Source organism: Austrofundulus limnaeus, unplaced genomic scaffold (genome assembly GCF_001266775.1).
Source record: "Austrofundulus limnaeus strain Quisiro unplaced genomic scaffold, Austrofundulus_limnaeus-1.0 Scaffold254, whole genome shotgun sequence".
Lineage (NCBI taxonomy): Eukaryota > Metazoa > Chordata > Actinopteri > Cyprinodontiformes > Rivulidae > Austrofundulus > Austrofundulus limnaeus.
Window position 1 is genome coordinate 204,780 of NW_013952656.1, and position 21,995 is coordinate 226,774.

The window sequence follows — 21,995 nt, forward strand, 5'->3', positions numbered from 1 at the left end:
GAACCTTTGTGTGTGTGTGTGTGTGTGTGTGTGTGTGTGTGTGTGTGTGTGTGTGTGTGTGTGTGTGAGTGAGAGAGAGAGAGAGAGAGATGCAGGTTTTCTGATGAAGTCTCGCCTCTTTTTTTATTCCCCTGTACGTCTGAGGTGACGGTGAGACAGAAGTTATGCAACTGGCAGAGCTAATTAGACTACATGCCTAACAATGTTACGAACTAAGAGGGCAAAACAGGAAAACAATTTTAACAGTGAAAGGCAGGAGATGAAAGGTTTGGAAAACTTTATTTCATCTCAAGTGTGTAAAACTTCAAAGGCAGCTCGGAGATTGTGTAAATGAGAAATGCAATGCATTTGATACAGAATGTGTTCAGCATGATAACAATAAAACAGATCACTATTGTTGTCAGGGAGGTTTATGGACACTGGATTTACAGTCTGAAAGCATAAAGACAAAACACTGAGATGTAAGCTGAAGATAGCGACCCTCTGCACAGTCTGTTACATTGTGTTCTTGTTGAGGCTTACTGTCTTCTCACAATAAGTTGGATTAGTTTGGTTAGCCACTGAGGTTTTCTATCATTGTCTTGGTGTCATGGTTGGTGATGATTTTCAACCCAACATGCAGACCAAACCTCTCACAGACAGCTGTTTTCTTAGGAAATTAGCTTATTTTAATTATGAAATCAAAATGCTGTTCAGGTAGCAAAGCAAACCAAACAAAACCGGAGCCACAACTGACACAAAAAGTGTGCAATGCCGAACTGAGGTACAAACAAATCACCAGAGAATATAAAGACCAAACTAATTAATCGAAATACCTAACACCTGTGCAGAGAGCAGGTGGGTGTGTCAAAACAGAACTTAACTGGAGGATGGACTATTGAGAAATACCTGGAATCAAACCAAAATACAGAAACACAAACTGATCACAAACCCAAATATCACCAAAACTAAAAATTACAGTTTTAACAAACAGAAAAGATACAATCCTAACACTTCGCTTGTTTCTTTCAACAGTTCTGACATCTATTCAGTCACACTGTCATGTCCTTCCATGAAAAGTAGGAACAAATGCCTACTTTAGAAATACAGAAATTGTGTTCACCAAATTGAAGCACATTGTATTTTTGTTGTTTGTCTTCATAAAACTCCACTCTAAAGAGCCTTTTCATCTGTTAGGACAGCACACATTTTTGTTCATTCATCTTCTCTCTCTATTCAAAATCAAATACTAGAAGTGAAAATTTGAGCCAGTTCCAAATGCTGGGGTTTCATTGCAATAATTTAACTCAAATGAGTTTTATTAGTGCATATAAATATAAAAATGCACATGCCACAATCTTAGAATATCTACAATTTGATCTTCAGTGACCATTTAAATTTTGCAAAAAAAACTTTGTAATGCACACAATACAGTACAATGGGGTGAGCAAAGAAGGTGGCAGGGGTGATGGTGTCTACATAGGGTATAATCTGAGGTAAAGTGAGGCGGGAGGGGCTGCGGTGGAGGTTGGGGATATCACAGTCCAGTGGTTGGAGGAAGAGAAGGAGGAGGGGGGGGGGGGGCAATTTCCTTACAGGCCGGTTCTGAGACATACAATAAATTTGGAGCTAAGAATTTGGAAAAAAAGAGAGATTTCTTGTCTATATGTTTGTAAACGCTCAAAATGGGGGGAAATCTATGTAACTTGGACAACCTGTACAACTTGACATGTGTGCCATGGCAAGGAAACAAGTCCTGTTCAGCACCATCAACACCTGTGTGCTCTACATAAGGTCTCTGGTAATTTGCCTCTAGGGAATTTGTATAACAAGACTATTTGTGTAATAAATAGTTGAAGTATGTGTGTGGGAATGCAAAATCTGGCAAATCCTCCAAGTGCAGAAACTACAATTAGTTGAACATGTCTGAACAAATTTGGTGGCAAATAAGGAATGTGCTCATTCCATTCTGATTAGTGACATCAGCACTGGCAGATGCTAAAAAAGAGAAAAACAAAAAACAAAAAACAAAGCAAAACAAGGAAAGACAGAGAGAATTATTTACAGGCAGCTCGGTACACTGAAGAGTTGTGTATTTAATGGGTTGTCCTGAAGTATTGTGTAGCCCTATAATGATTTGTAACATTATTATGACATGTTCAACATAATGAATGTCAACGTGGCCAACTATTGCACTCAACACACTGATACTTCGCTGTGTAATGTGGAGGGATAAGTCATCACTGCACAGTCTCTACACAAAAGACACATGCAAAGATTCAGATTCTTATCCAGCTGACCCCTGGTCTTCAGCGCTCACCTGTCGTTACAGATATAAAGCAGCAAGACAATTTAAATAAGCTTGCATCAAGTTTAACTGCCACAAGGGGCTCACTGATCTCAACTGAAATATTGCTCCTAATATCACAGGCTCCATGTGCACGACTGTAAAAATAAAAGAGAGAAAGAGAAACCCTTTAAACTTTAGACTGAGCTGTAGAAATTTGAAAATGATATACTTATTGAGCCACATGGGGAAGGTCAGCTTTAATTCTCAGTGTAGATTTGCAGTTATCAGGGTCGAAGTAAGCTGTGGTGTTTAAAAAGCACAAGTTGACTTCTTTAAATCTTAATTCATCTTACTTTTTATCCAGGAAATATTTTCGTTTCAAACTGACTGATATAGCTTTCTAAGAATTTTATCAGTGTTGAGGTGTTTTGTGTATGTTGTACTATGATTTTTTTGGAAGGTTGAAAACAAAATTTATGGTTTCAAATTGATGCCTGTGTGTCATAAACTGTCATCTGTATCTGTTCACAAGACACCTTTAAGTCACCTCGTAACTGCTGATGTACAGCCCAGAATTGTGTGACTGCTCAATTTATGTGTGCCAGCAATGTGTGATTTCTTGTGTTCACAAAAATTCACATTTCCATATTTGTATAATTTATCACACAGAGACTATGAAAAGCACATAAATGGCAATGAGTTTCTAATGAGAAATAACTAAGGATTTATTTTTCTAAATTGGCAATTAAGCTTATCAGAACCAAACTGCCACCTTTCAAGGTAAATGCAAGTTGACCCACAAATAGTAAGAAAAGGAGCACCTGCACACCAGTAAGGTCCCAGTAGTTTTGTGCAAGAAAAATAAAAGGCTTGGAGGGATCTTTAGTGTGTACACAAACGCAGCTATGTTGTAAATGCAGTGACGAGTTTATAGACCTACTTAAAAAAGTGACACATGGCTCAACACAGGAAATCCAGTTCCTCGGGTCAAGACTCAAACATTCTGCCTGCATCCAAAAGATAAAACACTCCCTCTTAAAACAGCAACACAGCCAACACCTTCGTGAAGGAACACATTAATCATTTGGGAAGTGGAGTTGGGGAAGCCATCGGTATTCAGCTGGTATGACCGTGTCTTTACCTATCATCCTCAAAGAGTCCTGTTCTGTTCCTGACCCGAGGCGGTTTCACAATCATGCAAGTTTTGGGTCCCGAGCGATGACCCAAACGTTGCCTAAAATAAAATCTGCTGCACTGGTCAGAAGTGGAAGTGAGAAAATAAATTTTAGATCTGAAAAAAGCCAGTTACCTTCAACTGTGAAAATAAAATTTTATATTATGACCATTTCCCAACAAAAGGGACCGAAATATATTGAAATGGCTAATCACTGCCATCACCCTGCCAGAACTTGTCAGGAAATATGATGTGGACCCTTTAATCCTCTTTAGCCTTAAGTGATTTACCTGATTCCTTCTGGCTAGTGAGTCAAGTTTAACTGTCTGAAAGGGACTATAAATACACTCTTTCACTGGCCTTTTCCTGGATTTGAACCATTAATGTCTATAACCTACAGATACGCCACATTTCTCCTACATTTTTCTTTGTAAATCCAGTCCACTTACACACATCACAGTAAATATTGCACACTGCTAAAGCTGAAAAGGCAGTGAAAATTGTGCCCTTATCTATGTGTGTGAGCGTGTTTTTGTTTATCTGTTGTGTTAACAAAAGTATCTCCAAAATCACTTGACATATTTTCGTTGAACTCAGAGAAAATAATCATTGGTTATAAATCTAAAATTAACTTTTGTAGTCAGCCTCTTAAGATGACCACTGCAGCCTACTATTGACATAAAAGAACACACAAAAAAGTACCATTTTGGGTAATATGTGGTTTGCTAGTAGCTGAGCATACCCAACACACCCTCCAAAGCCTTTATTATGTGAGATTTTTGTATAAGTGTGTCCATTAACTGCTGACATCACCTATGTCTGTTAGAAAAATAGTTCATAAACCCAGAGCTGCTATGGTTTGTGTGAATGGCTCGATATAGTATGGAGTCCTGTCCATCATAAATTGTTGACTGTTGGGATCAGATCTTAAGATAAATTTAAGAACAAAAAAAATCAAAAAAATCAAATGGAAGCGTTCACAAAGTGCACACCTCACACCCCAGGTCATGCAAATGAGAGTGTGCAGCTGCTGAGATGTGATCAATGCAACAAATTTCTGTTGGATGTTGATTGGATATCACAGTATGACATCATCACAAAACGCAGCCTCTGACTCTGTTCTCTGTTTTAAATTTCAGGTTCTGTTTGTGCCAGATCATGGTGGACTGCTATTCTGGCAGATGCTGCCAGAATAGCACCACAATTGAATCAGTTGTTCTTTGTGACCACACCAACATGCTCTCAACATTTCATGAAAATCCATTCATCGGATTTTGGTTAAGCTTGTGCCGAATGAAGTGATGGACAGATTGATTATAAACAATCCGTCATTACCAAAAACATAACCCGCAGAGTGTGTTCCAACTATAGGGGGATCACACTTCTGAGCCTCCCTGGTAAGGTCTATTCGGGGGTTCTGGAGAGGAGTGTCCGTTGGTTAGTCAAATCTCGGATTCAGGAAGAGCAGTGTGGTTTTTGTCCTGGTTGTGGAACAGCAGACCAGCTTTACACCCTCAGCAGGGTCTTGGAGGGTGCATGGGAGTTTGTCCAACCAGTCTACATGTGTTTTGTAGACTTGGAAAAGGCGTTCAACCTTGTCCCTCGGGGACTCCTGTGGGGGGTACTCAGGGAGTATGGGGCACCAGGCCCATTGATACAGGCTGTTAGGTCCCTGTATGACTGGCGCCAGAGCTTGGTCCGCATTGCCGGTAGTAAGTCGGACACGTTTCCGGTGAGGGTTGGACTCCACCAAGGTTGCCCTTTGTCACCGATTCTGTTCATAACTTTTATGGAGAGAATTTCTAGGCGCAGCCAAAGTGTTGAGGGGATCCTTTTTGGTGACCTTAGGATCACATCTCTGCTTTTTGCGGATGATGTGATCCTTTTGGCTTCATCAGATCGTGATCTTCAGCTCTCACTGGAGAGATTCGCAGCAGAGTGTGAAGCGGCCGGGATGAGGATCAGTACCTCCAAATCCAAGACCATGGTCTTGAGCCGGAAACCGGTAGCGTGCCGTCTCCGGGTAAGGGAGGTGGTCTTGCCCCAAGTGGAGGAGTTTGAGTATCTCGGGGTCTTGTTCACGAATGAGAGAAGAACAGAGCAGGAGATCAACAGGCAGATTGGTGCTGTGTCTGCAGTGATGCTGGCGCTGTACCAGTCTGTCGTGGTGAAGCGGGAGCTGAACCAGAAGGCAAAGCTCTCGGTTTACTGGTCGATCTACGTTCCTACCCTCATCTATGGTCACGAGCTTTGGGTAGTGACCAAAAGAACGAGATCGGAGGTACAAGCGGTCAAAATAAGTTTCCTCCGCAGGGTTTCTGGGCTCTCCCTTAGAGATAGGGTGAGAAGCTCAGTCATCTGGGAGAGACTCAGAGTACAGCCGCTGCTCCTCCACGTCAACAGGAGCCAGTTGAGGTGGCTCGGGCATCTGATTAGAATGCCTCCTGGACGCCTCCCTGGTGAGGTGTTCTGGGCATGTCCCACTGTGAGGAGGCCCAGAGGAAGACCCAGGACACGCTGGAGGGACTATGTTTCTCGGCTGGCCTGGGAATGCCTTGGGATTCCACCAGATGAGCTGGCCCAAGTGCCTAGGGAGAGGGAAGTCCAGGCCTCTCTGCTTAGGCTGCTGCCCCCACGACCCGATCCCGGATAAGCGGCAGAAAACAGACGGATGGACGGCTAACCTGCTTGGTTGAGGTAACAACAGGACTCCCTATAAGAACCTGACAAAAGTTGCCATATGAATTGTTTTGACCTAAGATTGCATCATAAATATACTTAACTGTTTAATTAGCCAGCTGTAAACTGCACAAGCTGAAAAAAAGCTTTATAAAAGTATTAGAAAAAAGTTTCAGCCTGAGGCAGCTAAAGCTAAAAGTAGATGAATCTGTTTTGGTCCCTGTCTCAGTTTCCCCGACAGTTTGTGTCACTTCCTGTAACAAAGAGATGCAAATCAAAAACTGAAGTGCCACTTGTCAGAGCAGAGGTGATTGCTGACTGGTATTGTTTTATGTCAGAAATTGGCATTTAAACAGAATTTAAAGTAGGCATCAAGCCATTTGATAACGAGTAGATAAAGAAAGAGATACTGAACTTCTGCTCAAACGTGTGATACAATATTTTGAGGCTTTCATATTTCCAAAGATGGATCTTTTGATGTTGCATGAATAAAGAAATCTGCTTATGTCTTTGTTGCCACACTTTGACTCAGATCACTGTGAAGCATGACAAGGAGACATTATTTAGATCCATTTTAGCAATTACACACTATAGCATGTGTAGCAAGGTCATTTGTGAGGCTATAGATATAGTTTCCTTAATTAATGAAAATACTGCATATGGTCTGTCTGGCCTTTAAACTAAGATCATCTTATAATGAAAAATGACAGTTATAGCTATTCTAGTTAAAACTTTCAAAACTATGTGCTCAGGCTCATGTACTTAAATTATGTGTTTGCCCCACCAATTTTAACTTTGTCAAATTGATTGAAATATAGCCACTGATGTGTAGACTAAGGTCTGTGGTGGTCTTCTTGAATCTAAAAGTTATTCTGTTTTAGCTGTACAATCTACAACTAGTCTGTTCGGCAGAGTATTAGGGCCACACAACAAGATTTCTTTTTAATTTGTTTAAATTACGAGAAGAATGTCATGATATTATGGCATTAAAGTCATATGAAAATAAAGTCATAATATTATAAGAATAAAGTTGTAACATTACGAGTTTGAATTCATAATATTATGAGAATAACGTCATTAAATTATGAGATTAAAGTCATAATATTACGAGAATAAAGTCATTATCGCAAGATTAAAGTCATAATATTATGAGAATAAAGTCGTAACATTATGAGATTAAAGTCATAATATTATGAGAATAAAGTCATAATATTGTCAGAGGTGTTTTGAGGATTTAAAACAACTGGAGACAAAAACAGCTTTAAAAGGTTTATTAATACACTGTTTTGTGAAGAACCTCTAGACCAGTGGTTCCCAAAGTTGGGGTCGGGATCCACAGTGGGGTCCTGAAACGTCAAGGTGGGGTCCTCAAAATATATTTTTGAAATAATTACACAAAAAAATGACAAATAAGAACAATTTTTTGCCTTTGTTGTTACAAAATAATAAGACTAGTGTACTTAAAATGGACAAAAATAGCGTAATAAATAATGTTACTATGCTCTTGTTTATTTGACATGAAAATAATGTTTATCAACCGACAACAGCTGGGGCCACAGGTCTCTGCTGCTGGTATTTTGTGGGTCAAAGGCTGAAAAGTTTGGGAACCACTGCTCTAGACCCTCGGGATGGCACACACTGCAGAGCAGAACACTGGTGAGTGTCAGAAATTGTGACGGAGGATTTGCGAAAACAAAGACGAACAAGACGGGGTAAGTTCACAGAAGATGTTGGTCCGTGAGGGTTCAGACCCAGATGGAGGGGCGAGTGGGGTTAGGAGATCCAATGAGTGGTCCAAGGTCAGAGCCAGGTAATCAGAGAGCCAATAACAAATCAAATCACAATCCAAGAGGCAGAGTCCAGAAAACAGAAAAGGTGTCGGTAGCCAGGGATCAGAGTCAGCATCAAAATCAGGCAGGAGACGAAAGTCGAGAGACGGGTCGTGGGTCAAAAACGAGAGATCAGGCATGGACAAGGATAATGTGCTGGACATCTACTGGGCGAACCGTTCAATAATCTGGCAAAGAATGAGTGAGGGAAAGGAGCTTAAATAGGAGAGTGAACAGGTGAGACAGATGAGGCTGATTGCTGTGGCACAGATTGAGGAGGCGTGACATGAACAGGTGAGCTGAGCATGAGTGACAGGAGAGCAGAAAACAGATGGAGCAGCCAAAACATGACAAATATTAAAGTCATAATATTCTAAAATTAATGTCGTAATACAATACTCTTTGCATGAAAACGCATAGAGTTACCACGGCATTAAAATGAGGAATGTTGAGCAATTGTCAAGTTGTTTTTTTAGTATTGCTTAAAATAAATAGTTGGTCTTTTAGCACATCAGCATCAAATTATCAGTAGCAGGACTTGGAAATTGTGCAAACGACTGTATGATAAACTGAAGCATGCATTGACAGATTTAGTCAGCACATAACTAATTTGGATAAAAGCATATTAATCTGACAGTGACCCAAGTCATCATGGACTACTGCATAAACATAAGACGTGGCTGTGCACAGAAGGTGTTAGGAAAATAAGGAGGAAATGAGGACTGGAAATTGGACACGTCATGTAAGATTTTGACTTTTTCTTGTAATATTACGACTTTAATCTCATAATATTATGACTTTATTCTTGTAAAATTACTACTTTAATTTCACAATATTATGACTTTATTATCGTAAAATGACAACTTTAATCTAGTAATATTACAACTTTATTCTCATAATATTAAGACTTTATTCTCTTAATAATAATAATAATAATAAAATCTTGTTGTGCAGCTCTAATAATCTGTCATACTTTTGAGAGTTTTCTTAAAATTTGTACAGTGGTTCATGAGGTATGTTGCAAACAGCATGGTTTGTCAATGTTTTAGGCAAAGATGTTGCACAATGTGTTGCTCCCATAGTATGGGTTGGGGATGACTCAGGTACAACCCCACTTTAGTGGGTTTTAGCTGTAAAATTGACATTAAAAGCCAGTTTTTGTGTTTTCTAAAGTTAGTTGGTCAAAGCATCCACCGTGAATTGGAGTAATTTGGTACCAATAGAAATTGAATGATTAGTCCAATCTCAAATTTGAGGTTCAGTCTTACACACCAACTTGTAATTTAATATCTATCAAATTTACTATGTTAAAACAATGTGCGTGTTTGCTAGGATTTCTTTGCTGTAGCAGCTATCTTAAATCAGATTTTGTTCCTTAAAATTAATTTGTTGTAGATTCAGTTATTTTCTGCAACTTTCAACAATGCCATTATGCTTTCGCTTTTGGCAGAAGGCGGTTATTATTTAGTGAGTTTACCAAATTGAATCAGTTATATTGGTTTATTTGTGTTTTTGTTACAATAAAAGCCACATGATGAAATTATCGAGCTGATTTGAAAAATGCAGACATTAAATTTATTTTTCTTACTTTGTGTAGATTTAATCAACCAACATTAGTAGGTAAGCAGGAAAATCAAGTGTTATGCTCTCTCTGTTGTGCCATTTTCTTAAAAATATATAACATACAGATTAAACTTTGTTTTACCTTTTCAAGAATTTAAAGATTATCTTTTTTTTTTTGCTAATGATGCCCCAAGGATTAGAGTGATCATCATTTTTTGTGATGGTCCCCAGCAGTGCAAGTAGGAGGACAAAGTAATGAGACCCAATATTTTTTTACCGCTTTGCCTGAAAGTGTTTGCACATCTGACAAGCACCTTGTTGTGATTTAACGTTCCTCGACTGACTGCATCATAAATGATGCAGTTAGAAAGGCTGCAACTAAAAAAAGATAGTAAAAACAAACCTTTTTTTTTCCTTTTCTCTTTTTTCCTCCTGTCTGTCACTGAAATTGCCAAGAATTTCGATCAACATAACAGCATTAACCACTTTACATCTTGCTCACCTTTATCGAAGGGCGTGCATACGAGTGCTATAATTGCGCTCTTAGCTCACCCTGAACATTTTAAGCTGTTTTTATTATAAAAAGATGAGCCAGAAAAAAAAGGACATCCATGTGTTAGTACTGTATGCATGTATGTGTGGGAAAGGGAGACTGCAGGTGGAATCTAGGCAGGCAGATTCCTATAATTTAAACACTTTGCAGTTTGTGTCAGTGCCAAGCAACTGACAGTTATCCCACATAAAGAGGCCAACTATAAAAGAATGAAGCTGTTGTGGCAGAAAGACAAATACTGTATATATAAAAAAACAAACCAATGTCACACTTATATGCAAGCTTGTACAGATACCGTATAGAAGTTTAACTTTATAATTAACTAGCATGTCTTTAGTCATTTTGCTTACAACCCCAATTCCAAAGAAGTTGAGATGTTGTGTAAAACGTAAATAAAAACAGAATGCAATGATTTGCAAATAATTTTCAATTTATATCCATTTGAATACACTACATAGACAAGATATTTAATGTTCAAAATGATAAATTTTCTTCTTTTTTTGCAAATATTAACTCTTTTTGAATTTGATGCCTGCAGCAAGTTCCATAACTGCTGGTACAGGGACAACAACAGACTGGCAAAGCTTAAGAAAAACACCTGTTTTGAGCATTCCACATGTGAACAGGCTAATTGGAAACAGGGGAGTGTAAAGGAAACCTCTACAACAGGCTCAGTCATTCACACTGATGGGGCAATGTTCACCACTTTGTGAACAACTGCATGAGCAAATTGTTTAAGCACAAACGTTTCTCAACATATAATTGCAAGGAATTTAGGAATTTCATCATTTGCAGTCCATAATATCATCTGAACAAATCTCTGCAAGTCAGCAGAAAGGCTGAAAACCATCAATGAATGTCTGAAACCTGTGATTCCTCAGGCGTAACTGCATTAAAAACCAATATCCTTTTGTAAAAGGAATTGCTACATGGGCTAAGGAAGACTTCAGAAAACCATTGTCAGTGCGGGGTGTGTTACATGGGTAACTTGCAGTTCTCTGAAGGCACCATTAATGCTGAAAGTTACATGCAGGTTGCTGCCATCCAAGCCACATCTTTTTTCAGGGACATTACTGCTTATTTCAGTGAGACAATACCAAGCCACATTCTGCACGTGTTACATCAGTGTGGCTTTGTAGTATAAGAGTGTTGGTACTCTGTCCACAGTCCAGATATGTCTCCCATTGAAAATGTGTGGCATATTATGAAGCACAACATACAACTGTAGCTGTGTTTGCATTGACCATGAAAATGTGCAAATTAGAATTTCGAAAATAAATTTGCTCAATGGAAACATGTCAGTTTAAAAAAATATATATGTTTTTCGACAAAATGTTTTTGGACTAGGATGAGGTGGTTTTTCGGTCGTATCGAAATTGGTGTTTTTCGCAAAACTGCAATGGCAACACTTTTGTTGCTGGAAAGCCTCGATAAAAGACGCCAACGTCTCCTCTAACGATGAGCACTAGTGTCGCAGTAGCAACATGCTATGTGTTTACATCCATTGCCGCCATGTTTGTAATGACTTTTTGTGAGAACAAACGTATTCACGCGTGACTTTAATAGCATTTCTTACTTAATGTAAACACCACAGTTATGAAACTGTTTTTCCGACATTAACAGAACATCGACAAAGTTTTGCACACATTTGCAATGGAAACTCAGCTAGTGAGGACCCCAGACTATTGAGCAACTGAAGTTGTACATCAAGCATGAAAGGGAAAGTTTTTTTTTTCATCTACAAAGCTTCAACAAGTGGTGTCCTCAGTTCCCAAAAGCTTGTTGTGTGTTGTTAATAAGAAAGGTGTTTCACAGTGGTAAAGATACACCTACCCTAGCATTTTTGGAATGTGTTGCAGGCATCAGATTTAAAATCAGTGAATATTTTTAAAATATCCAATAAAGTTTATTTGTTTTAACATTAATTATCCTGTTTTTTTACATACATTTCTTTAACTTCTATTTTCTGCTGCAAGATTTCTACCCCCCAAAAAAGGTAAAGAGTCTGTGGCAATTATCTTTCAGCCAGTAGAACTACTCAGAGCATAGAGAAGCAGAGGAGCCATATACAGCAGGGGAGACCATTCATTTTTCGTTTTTGGCAAGAACATACTGTCCATGAACACAGAGAACAAATATACCATGAGATAGAAGTATTACTAGATGCAGTGGCAGCAGATAGGCTAAAAACTGTTCAGATTCTTTGGACAATATGGTTCTGTAAAAACGTGTAGTAACAAATATTGCCTCACCTGTTGTAGTTTTCTTCTCCACTATTCCTCCTTCCACTAGACAGTACATGTTCACCCCCCCCACCTACCCCCCCACACACCTCCCACTCCCGTTGTATCATGTATGCCATGTTAATAAAACTTTCACTCATTAATTTTTGGTTAAGTACTGCCAATAAAAGCACTTGGGTTAGAAAATGTTGGAGCTTAAACAAACTGCCAGTGTTGGACCCGTAGTTATGGACTTCTTTGTTCAGTCATGGTGGAATCGTGTGGCTTTTTGAAAACAAAAGTTAAACTACTTGGTTAAGGTTGTGAGCAAAAAGAAAGATTGAGAATTTGCCTGGGAAATATATTTTGAGAAGGATGACTCTTCATGTGCAGCTGCTCTGATGACCACTAGAGGCTGTTTTATTCCTCAAACAAAAGACGTTTTGCCTGCATGAACAAATATCCCAAGGGGTTGTTTTAGGGAGGAGGACAGTCTTTTAGATATATGTAACAATGCAACATAAAGTACAATCCAGTCCACATCTTATGCATTATTCCCTCTTATTTTTTATTTTTCCTTCACGCTTTTGCACTCACGAACACACACACGCACACACACATGCACCCATACATAAAGACATCTTTCCACACATTTATCCCCCATAGCCTGCCTCCATCACGAAGCAGCATCCTGAAGCTTATATTTGTATTCTTGTCACCCAGCAGAAATTCTAAAGAGGGCTGTGTCTACAAAGAGAGCACAAATCAAAGAACCTCCCAATTCCTGTGACGATGATGGCTCATTTTGCCTTTCTTTGTGTGTGTTTTCCATTCTATTATCTGTGGGTATTTATTTGTGTGCAGCACCTGGAAAAGGCCAAGGAAAACAGTTATGGTGAGGAAATGAGGGGTTGAGGTTTAGATCCAAACTATTGGAACTATTCACAAAGCTCACCCCTTTCTAAAATGTTACTTAGCATAAAGCCAGAGACAAAAAAAGAGGAATGGATTTTTACAAATAGCTGGACTATTTACACTAGATATGTTTTTAAAAGCAGAAAGAACAGAAAAAAATACATTGAATATATAACTGTAGATTTTACATGGCCCAATTAAAATATTTCAAAATCTCCTATTATTTGTTTTAGGCAGTGTTTTTATTTTATTTTATTTTGTTCTGATCTTAGCAAGGTCAAGAACCAGAACCTCTTTTTACTCACAGGTTAGTAGACAAAGGAGGATGGATTACCAATCAATATTCCCCCAGGTGATTTATTACTCCACACAAACAGATAGGTGATGCCTGTGCCTCGTTTAAAGGAAAATCTTGCAGCTGATGAGTTTGCCAATGTCCGTACCCACACCGTTTGTGAAAATATATTACAGACTGAAACATTAAGAGAGTTAGACAGACAGAATTAGTTTTTTTTAAATGAGCACTACCAAAGAATTGATGAAGTATTCAATTGAGGGACGTAGAAAGGAGTTGGTTAGCATTGCAGCAAATGCACACAAGAGAAAACAACAAAAAATAAAATGTGAATTTCCTGTTAAAATATTAATAAAAATAGAAACTTGTTATTAAACGTTAATGCAATAAAATAAAAGTCTTGAATTTCTTGAAGGAATGACAAAGTTTTAGGCTAAGATTTTCTTATATTGAAAAATTAAGTAGTTACAGACTTTTTGGACAAACTTAAAAAAACACATTGAGTATTTAAATGTACATATTCTTGTACAATATGTTAACATGTTATGTATGTGTTGGGAATGACTGTTCACTACTAACATGACAAATTTTTGTTAAGTGTCTAAAAAATTCACAAAGATACAGACATTTCTTATGCAGGTTAGGGTCGATTAGCTGTGGCAGCAAACCTGAATTGGATTAACTCAAAAGATAATCACTTGTAGATATACAGTGAGTTAATTATTATGAGTGTTTTATTAAAATAGGTCCTGTGGTTTGTGGAACTTTTATTAATAGACAAATAAGGTTGTCCCTTAAAAATTATTGCAAAAAAATAAGAAAAGCAGTTGCACAGTGTTGTGCTCACAGTCTGTGATAGGCACAATGCTCAGCTACTACCTCATCAAGTTTTAGCTTAAAATATTTATTTTTGGCTGAGTTATAGACACTTTTATATGTTCTACAGTCCATTGGTTGTGACATCTATCTTCATTTGGACTGAAATGATTATGGTTTAGTCTTGGCTACTAATTCTCCAACTTTTAGCTTAATAGCTATAAAACAGACCAAGTTGTGCAGTAACTGTTTTGTGTTTGCTTTGATTGTTTTTTTTTTTAGCAATCTTCTTGAACTGGGACAAATTCATTAAGCTGTAGATGTATTTCAAATGATTAGTTTCTAGAAGTTTCCTTAAAAACAGACAAACTATGGTATGCATAACATAGACAGACCTGTGCAAAAACAGTTTTTCCTTTAGCAGTGGGCAATAATGGTTTGTTTTTGTTTTAATGTTGTATTGAACAAAATGCAGGGGTATTCAACACAGTACGAATGCCTGAATACTTGCCTGGGTGCATTTTAGATTAATGTGCACAAACATAAACAAATGCCAAAAAATACATTTATACTTTATAATTAACATAAAAAAACAGTTGCTGCATGCATACAAATTTTATCAAAAATTATGTGTAATTAGAACTGGTGAAACTTAACTGTAAAAACTGGCCATTCAGCTCAGAACAATGTTGTTGCAATCTGGTAAACATTCATTTTGAGGGTATTACAGAATACAGTATATTATAATTACAGCATGTTGCTTTACTTTATGCTTCACAGCTCAGAATCTCACTAAATGTGAAGTTTTTAACCCGCGCCCCCTGTCCCCCCACACACACACACACACATACATGCTTTTTATATATCAGATAAATCATCTGACTTACATCATGCCAACTTCTGTAAAATTGCATTATGTAATAAAATCAAAATACAAGTGTAAAATTAAAAAAGCAATATCAACCTAAATGGGATATGTAACAACCATATTTTGTAGAGTAACTACAATTTAAGTGAGGATTTTTTTTTTACACATTGCAGTTGAATGCACCACAAATTATCAGATGGTGTATCTTAGCACAAAACGTAAGGACATTTGTGTTTGGTAGATTATTTCTTTATTGTAACAATCCTTTTTGACAATGAATCTCATACCATTGGAAAGCCTGCTAATTTACCTGTTAATGGTGCCACATTTGTAAAGAACCTGCATTGTTGGGATGAGCAATTTTTTGCTACTGCTACTTACACTTGTTTTGAGCATATTGGGCCTCATGCAAGAACATGTTATTCTTATCCTAAATTTCTCTTACTTTTGTTCGTACAAAGGGTTCGTACGAACATGTCACGTCAGATTCAACAAACGCTTCTATCTTCAGGAAACGTGCGTAAAGGAGCTGCGTAAATTCCACCTGCTCGTATCCAGCTGCTCGTGCACGCGAGAGGAGATTAGCATAATTACCACCCCAAATACACCATATAAGGCTGTGTTTCCTACCTCACATACAAGGAAGTGTCCATTCATTCATGAGAAATGACAGCGATAATTATAAAAAAGAAGAACTTTACAAGTTCAGAGATTGAAGTCCATCTGTCAGAGATCCAGAAAAGAAAATCTGTCATTTTTAGCAGCTCAGCTGTGGGATAAAAAAGAGCTGCTAAAAGTATAAAAAACTGTGTTAAATCATTTTCATTTATTCAGAAGCCGCAGCGCAGCGCTGCGCACCGTGCACCCCCCACCCCCATCCACCCCGCGCTGCGGTGGTCTAAGATGCGGGTTTGAAATAAGCATTTTAAAATGTTTTCAAAATAAGTCTGGCACTTTGGAGAAAATCAAGGACTCGCTGGAGGGATTATATATCCCCTCTGGTCTGGGAACGTCTCGGAGTCCCCCAGGACGAGCTGGAAAGTGTCGCTGCGGAGCGCGCGGGGTCTTTCTCCTGTTGTGCCCCCCCCCCCCCACCGCCGCACCTAATAGCGGAAAAGCCGGCCGGACGGACAATTTATATTGTTAGTCTAAATTATTACATTTAAAATTATAACTCTAATTCAAGCAGAATAGCCTATTGTCAACATAATTATGGAGTGTGATTTATTTTCAACTCAAAATATCTTCAAACTAATGAAAAATAAAGTTATTAGGGAGGAAAACCCGTCTGGATGACAGCAGACTGGTTGTTCGTAAAATATACGACAGGTCTGGACCACACGTGAATTTTGTTCGTATCTGAAAAAAATTGTAGAATACGAAAACATTGGTGAATGCCACAAATTCTCCTAAATCACTCGTACGCACAATTTAAGAACAAATCTGTGCGTACGAACGGTTCTTGCATGAGGCCCATTGAACCCTCAGGCGCTCCCAATAGGATGCCCAGTATAATATTTAATTTGTGCTATATATATATATATATATATATATATATATATATATATATATATATATATAATATGCATTGTATAGATCTTTCACCACATCAGTTGTAATGCTGAAATTGGTTGTCCTTTTTGAATAAAATCTTTGGATTTCTTTGAAAGATCGCCTTGAAAAAAGATGTTGCTAACACCTGTTGTACCTGTGTTTATGTCACATGTTTTGGTCCCATCGACTCTACATCAACACTGAAATTGTGCAATTTCCCTGTCAATTATTGAACAAACTCATTCTAGAGAACCTCTGACTGAACTCTGCCTTTTGTCCAGACAGTGAAATGGGAAAGCTCCTCCAGGCATGTTTCTGCCTGCAGACGCAAATTTAAAATAATCTGATTGAGTAACATTGTATCATGAATTTAAAAGTTTCTGGACTCAGCTGGTAGAGCTGCTACCTCACAGAAGAAGGTTGCCAAATTGAATCCCAGCCACAGACCTTTCTGAGTGAAGTTTTTTTTTTTTTCTCCATGCATGCGTGGGTTTTCTCCAGGCACTCCTACAGACCAAAAACATGACTGTTAGGCTAACTGGTAACTCTAAATTGTCCCTAAGTGTAAATGAGAGAGTGAATGGTTCTTTGTCTTGTTTGTCTCTGTGTGGTCCTGTGATGGACTTGCAACCTGTCCAGGGTGTACCCCGCCCCCTTCACTGTAACTGCTGGACATGGACACCAGTGACCCCCTTGACCATGACAGCAAGAAGTGGGTATAGATAATGGATGGATGGATGGATGGATGGATGGATGGATGGATGGATGGATGGATGGATGGATGAAATGATGAATGGTTGGATGGATGGACAGAAAGTTTCTTGTTCAATTGCTCAGTAGTTTACAGAAAGTTAGAAAAATGGCAAAAAAATAAGAAAAAACTACATTGAAAACATATATTTTATACATAAAATAAGTTGTACATAAAACTTTAAATTTAACATTTCATATGTGCTTTACTGAAGACATAAAAGACCCTGAGGGTCCCCCACTGCCACTGCTAGTTAATAAAAGTTGCCACCTAGCAGGACAGAGAATCACAGCAAAAGGGTTTTGCACAGTCTACCTCTGAACTCTCTCTGTTCCTGTTAGAGGGAATAAATAGCCTTATTATTTCACCAGGCTCACACCATCCATCTGCATGTGTCGCCCCCATTGTTTCCTTAAAAAAAGCTCATCATGTGCCTGTACAAATGTTTCATTCTCTCTGCTTTACAGTAGCCATACTGTGAACATTATTGAGCAGCTAAATGTTATTTTCGCAAAGTAATTTGTCATTTGTCTATGTATTGTAAACTAGACCTGGTGATTTTGTGATTTGTTCTTCCCAGAAAAGCAAATATTACATCAAAAAGCCTGTGTGTTTTTCACACCATTTAATCCGGCTACCTGTAGGAGACAAAATGTCAGTTTTCATATCTCAGATTATATCACCAACCTGATCTGTTAACACGATTAGTAGGTATTTACCTCATAGCCTTTTTCCTAATCATTAGACATTTGAATCTTTATGACATGTCTTTTTTTTTTCACAAAGCACTAAAAAGATTCATTTTACTTGTATAAAGTACTCTATCAGTTTGACTGGATGGATTGAGAACACATTTTCTTACAAATCTGTAACATAAACACATTTTGGTATAAAGCACAACAATTTTTTATCATTTGAATTTTCAATATGTTTTTTCTTGCTTTTCTTTTATTATTCTGTAAACTGAAACTTTGAATTACTTCAAGGACAACATATCATCTGCTGGCCTTGCAAGTCAACATTTCCCACAGAGATCTTGCAGGATCCATTAGCATCATTTTAACACGGCAAAGTGTTAACTTTTGCACAGAAAACCAAGTCAAAAAAGGCATTTTATAAATAGAAGCAACAATTCCCATTAGTTTTAAAATCATGTAAAATGTTTTACAAATGCCTTGTTAAAAAAATAACCTGGAGTGTGCTTTGCATCCATAATGTTATTTTCCTCAGCACTTTGTACATTTACAGGTACTTTATTTTGATGAGGTTCATAAACAGTAGGTGTTGACTTTCTAACCTGCAAATTTACACCAAACCATACTTACCAATTATTGTAATTCAAAATAGAAACAAATGAAAAAAAAACCCTCCCATGAAGCAACACAGCAGTTTTCAAACCCTATATTTGATGTCTTGTTGTGACACAGTGCACAATTTTAAGAGCCTTTATCCACAGTGGTTTGTGCAATTGCTACCATAATAACAGACTCCAGATTAGAAAGGTTTTACTAAGCTTGTATAACTCTGGTCTCTGAGTGTTTGCCTAATATTTAGAGAAAAGTAAAATTATTGAAAAGGTATATTGTTATAGATTTTAAATGGTCCAACTGCATTAGGGAAATGATGTCTGTCTGAGGTCACTGACTAATGGGTATGTGTGGGTGCTACAGATTGTCCCCTTGGTAGCTTTCCAGCTCATCACTGAATGGAACCACAAGAATAACTTTCAAAGTGAATGTTTCTTTTAAAAATTGCATTTGTTTCTTTTTCTTTTTTATGCCATTATGTCCTAAGCACATATAACCTAATTTAGGGGTGGTTCTAGGGGCGGGGACACAGGGGCATTGGCCCCAGCTGAAATCTGATTGGCCCCCTGAAGTGCCCCTGTCCTGTTACTCATCTGTTCTTTACCTGGGAGTGAGGATGGTGGATGCAGTTCCATGTTCAAACACTAGTTGTGCTAATGAGTCAAATAATAAAGTCCAGAATGAATCAAGCTCACAGAATTCTTCTTCTCTTCTTAAGAAAATTTGAACAATCCTGCAAAAAAATAGTCTTTCATCTGACAAATGATGGCTGGATTTTCTCACATGTGTGTTTGAAAATATTTTATCTATGTACAGTAAAGTGTATGAAAAACTGGTGAGGAGAATTTACTGTGCAAGATTTTTGGTACCATTTTACCATCAAGCTCCCCTTGGCATATATAGTTTATAGTTAGGTTATTAATTCATTTGTAACATTTACACTTCATAAATCATTAATAAATGAAACTGGACAAATTTGTCTCTTTCCCGTCCTTAATTATTGCATAGTAAACACTTATTAATATTTTTAAAGTGTTTACAGATTAATTAATAACCTATATATAAACTCTTTAAAAGCCATCTATAAGGGGGGGTGCTTATTGTAAAGTGGTACCTTTTTTAAAAAATACATTACACTACAAGTGTTTGAAGTGTAAAATGTATACACTGGGAATTTGTGTGAAATTATGTTGAACAAAGACTTGGCACCTCTATGAATATTGTGGCCCCTTGGTGACCCCTTATACTCAGAAAAATCCTAGATCTGCCACTGACCTAATTGCTATTCTACATGCTTTGCAACAGTAAATCTGACACATTTATTACATACATGCATTATATTCATGATTTTGGACCATAGGAGACAAGTTCACACTAAATGCAGCTATGGCCATGACTTCAAGCCTTTCTTCTTCTGAATATTTGCAGCACTTTTTCAAACCGCTTTAAAAGAGACACACATCACAGCTCCAACTTCATCGTCCACCAATTTTGTTGTTGAACACTGTCTTTTGCATACCTAACACATTCATTCTGACCTTTGGCCAAGTGTCATACATTCATAATATTCCTCTGGTGATGTGAAAGTACCCTCTATTTTTACTGCTCCATAGTAAGATTCACAGTCCTTATGATACTCATACATCCTCATACTGATAGCGCTGAATACCAAAGCACTGTTGATGGTGGTCTGCACACCTTTGATCCGCATTCACCTGATAGTCTGAATGGAATTTGTCCTGAATCAAACTGTAGGACCTCCTATTTAACTGACATGAGCCCACACAGGCAGCAGAGTAATTACCTAGACAAATCTGGTAAGAAAAAAAACAAATTCTTCTAATCTGGTAGCTGATTCAAAATAATTAAACTGCCATTCTTTAGAGTAGGTTATTTGATTGTTGGGGATAAGCACCAGCAGTCCCCCTGACTCGGAAAGGAAAAAGCATGTAAAAAATAAATTGATTGATATTTGTTTTGTTGTCGTTACTCTTTAGGCTAAAGATGTTTTGAATGGGTTATCAGAACTCCTCTCAGTGAAAATGTCAGCTTTGATGGGATTGCATTATTCAGAAAGTTTCTGTCTGTTTGTTCCGATTGTTTTTAAAACTGATTGAACACACTGTGGTCACTGTACACTATAATGTGCTGTGACAATCATCAGAACAACAGTCTGAACCATTTTATGTAGCATTATAGTCACCTAATTAAATACAACACCGATGTCCTGTTTACGGGGAAGCTGTGTAAAACAGCTAAATACTGTCAGTGCAATGGTTCACTGCTGTGGAATTTTACAGGTTCAAACCTTCAGTCTTTGTTCTGATATTGAGCTTTGAGAAGTCACTTATTGTTGTGTATTACTTTTATTTGGCTTTTGTTTGGTAATTAAGCTCATCAGGTGATAACTCTGAATGAAATGCAATCTAAATGGTGCTGTCAAAATAATAACAGTTGGTTTGAATGTATTGTCTTTTTTATATGTAGTTTTTCAGTGGGCCTGCTGTCACAGTAATTTGACAACCTACTGTTTAGTGTTGTGGGTAACTGATGTGTGAACACAAACATATTTTGGGGTAAGCATTTAACTGCCAGATATGAATGCTTTACATGACAACTGACCACTTGCAATCAAATCATTCAAAATGAATGTTAAAGGGAACTTCGACTAGTTGTAACATTGGACATTATTTGATAAATATTTATTTCAGCTATAAAAAATGAGACTGTACAAATTCTGTAGGCTGTTTAGTCCTTGTAAATTAAAAAAAAATGTATATTGTCACAGAATGTCAGCATGTTATTTATGCTGCAACACATTCTGGGTAATTGATGGCATTTACTGGCTGCTCTGGTGCGAGCTCTATCAATCTTGAACATTAATTTTGTACAACGTCTGGCGTTACGGCCTTTTAAATTAAACCTGAGTGTGTTGACAGAGAGGAGAATGTAGAAACGACTCAGGTTATAATAGTTAATAAAATTAGCTCAGGAGCCAACGCCACATATTAGTGATTCATTTGAAGGACAGATGCACTTCAGTAAAAGGTATAAAGACGATGGAATAATCTGGAAAATGACTATAAAAGTATTGGATCAGTTAATTCCAGTGGTGGACAGTAACAAATTACTTTTACTTTATTACTGTAATTAAGTACATTTTTTGAGTATCTGTACTTTACTTGAGTAGTTATTTATTT

At 37.6% G+C, this 21,995-nt stretch overlaps 1 protein-coding gene across 3 annotated transcripts in view; it reads left to right on the top strand.

Annotated features, from left to right (window-relative positions):
• Positions 1-21,995, top strand: part of fibcd1b (fibrinogen C domain containing 1b) — a 215,264-nt gene that overhangs the window by 150,661 nt on the left and 42,608 nt on the right. The window lies entirely within an intron of this gene.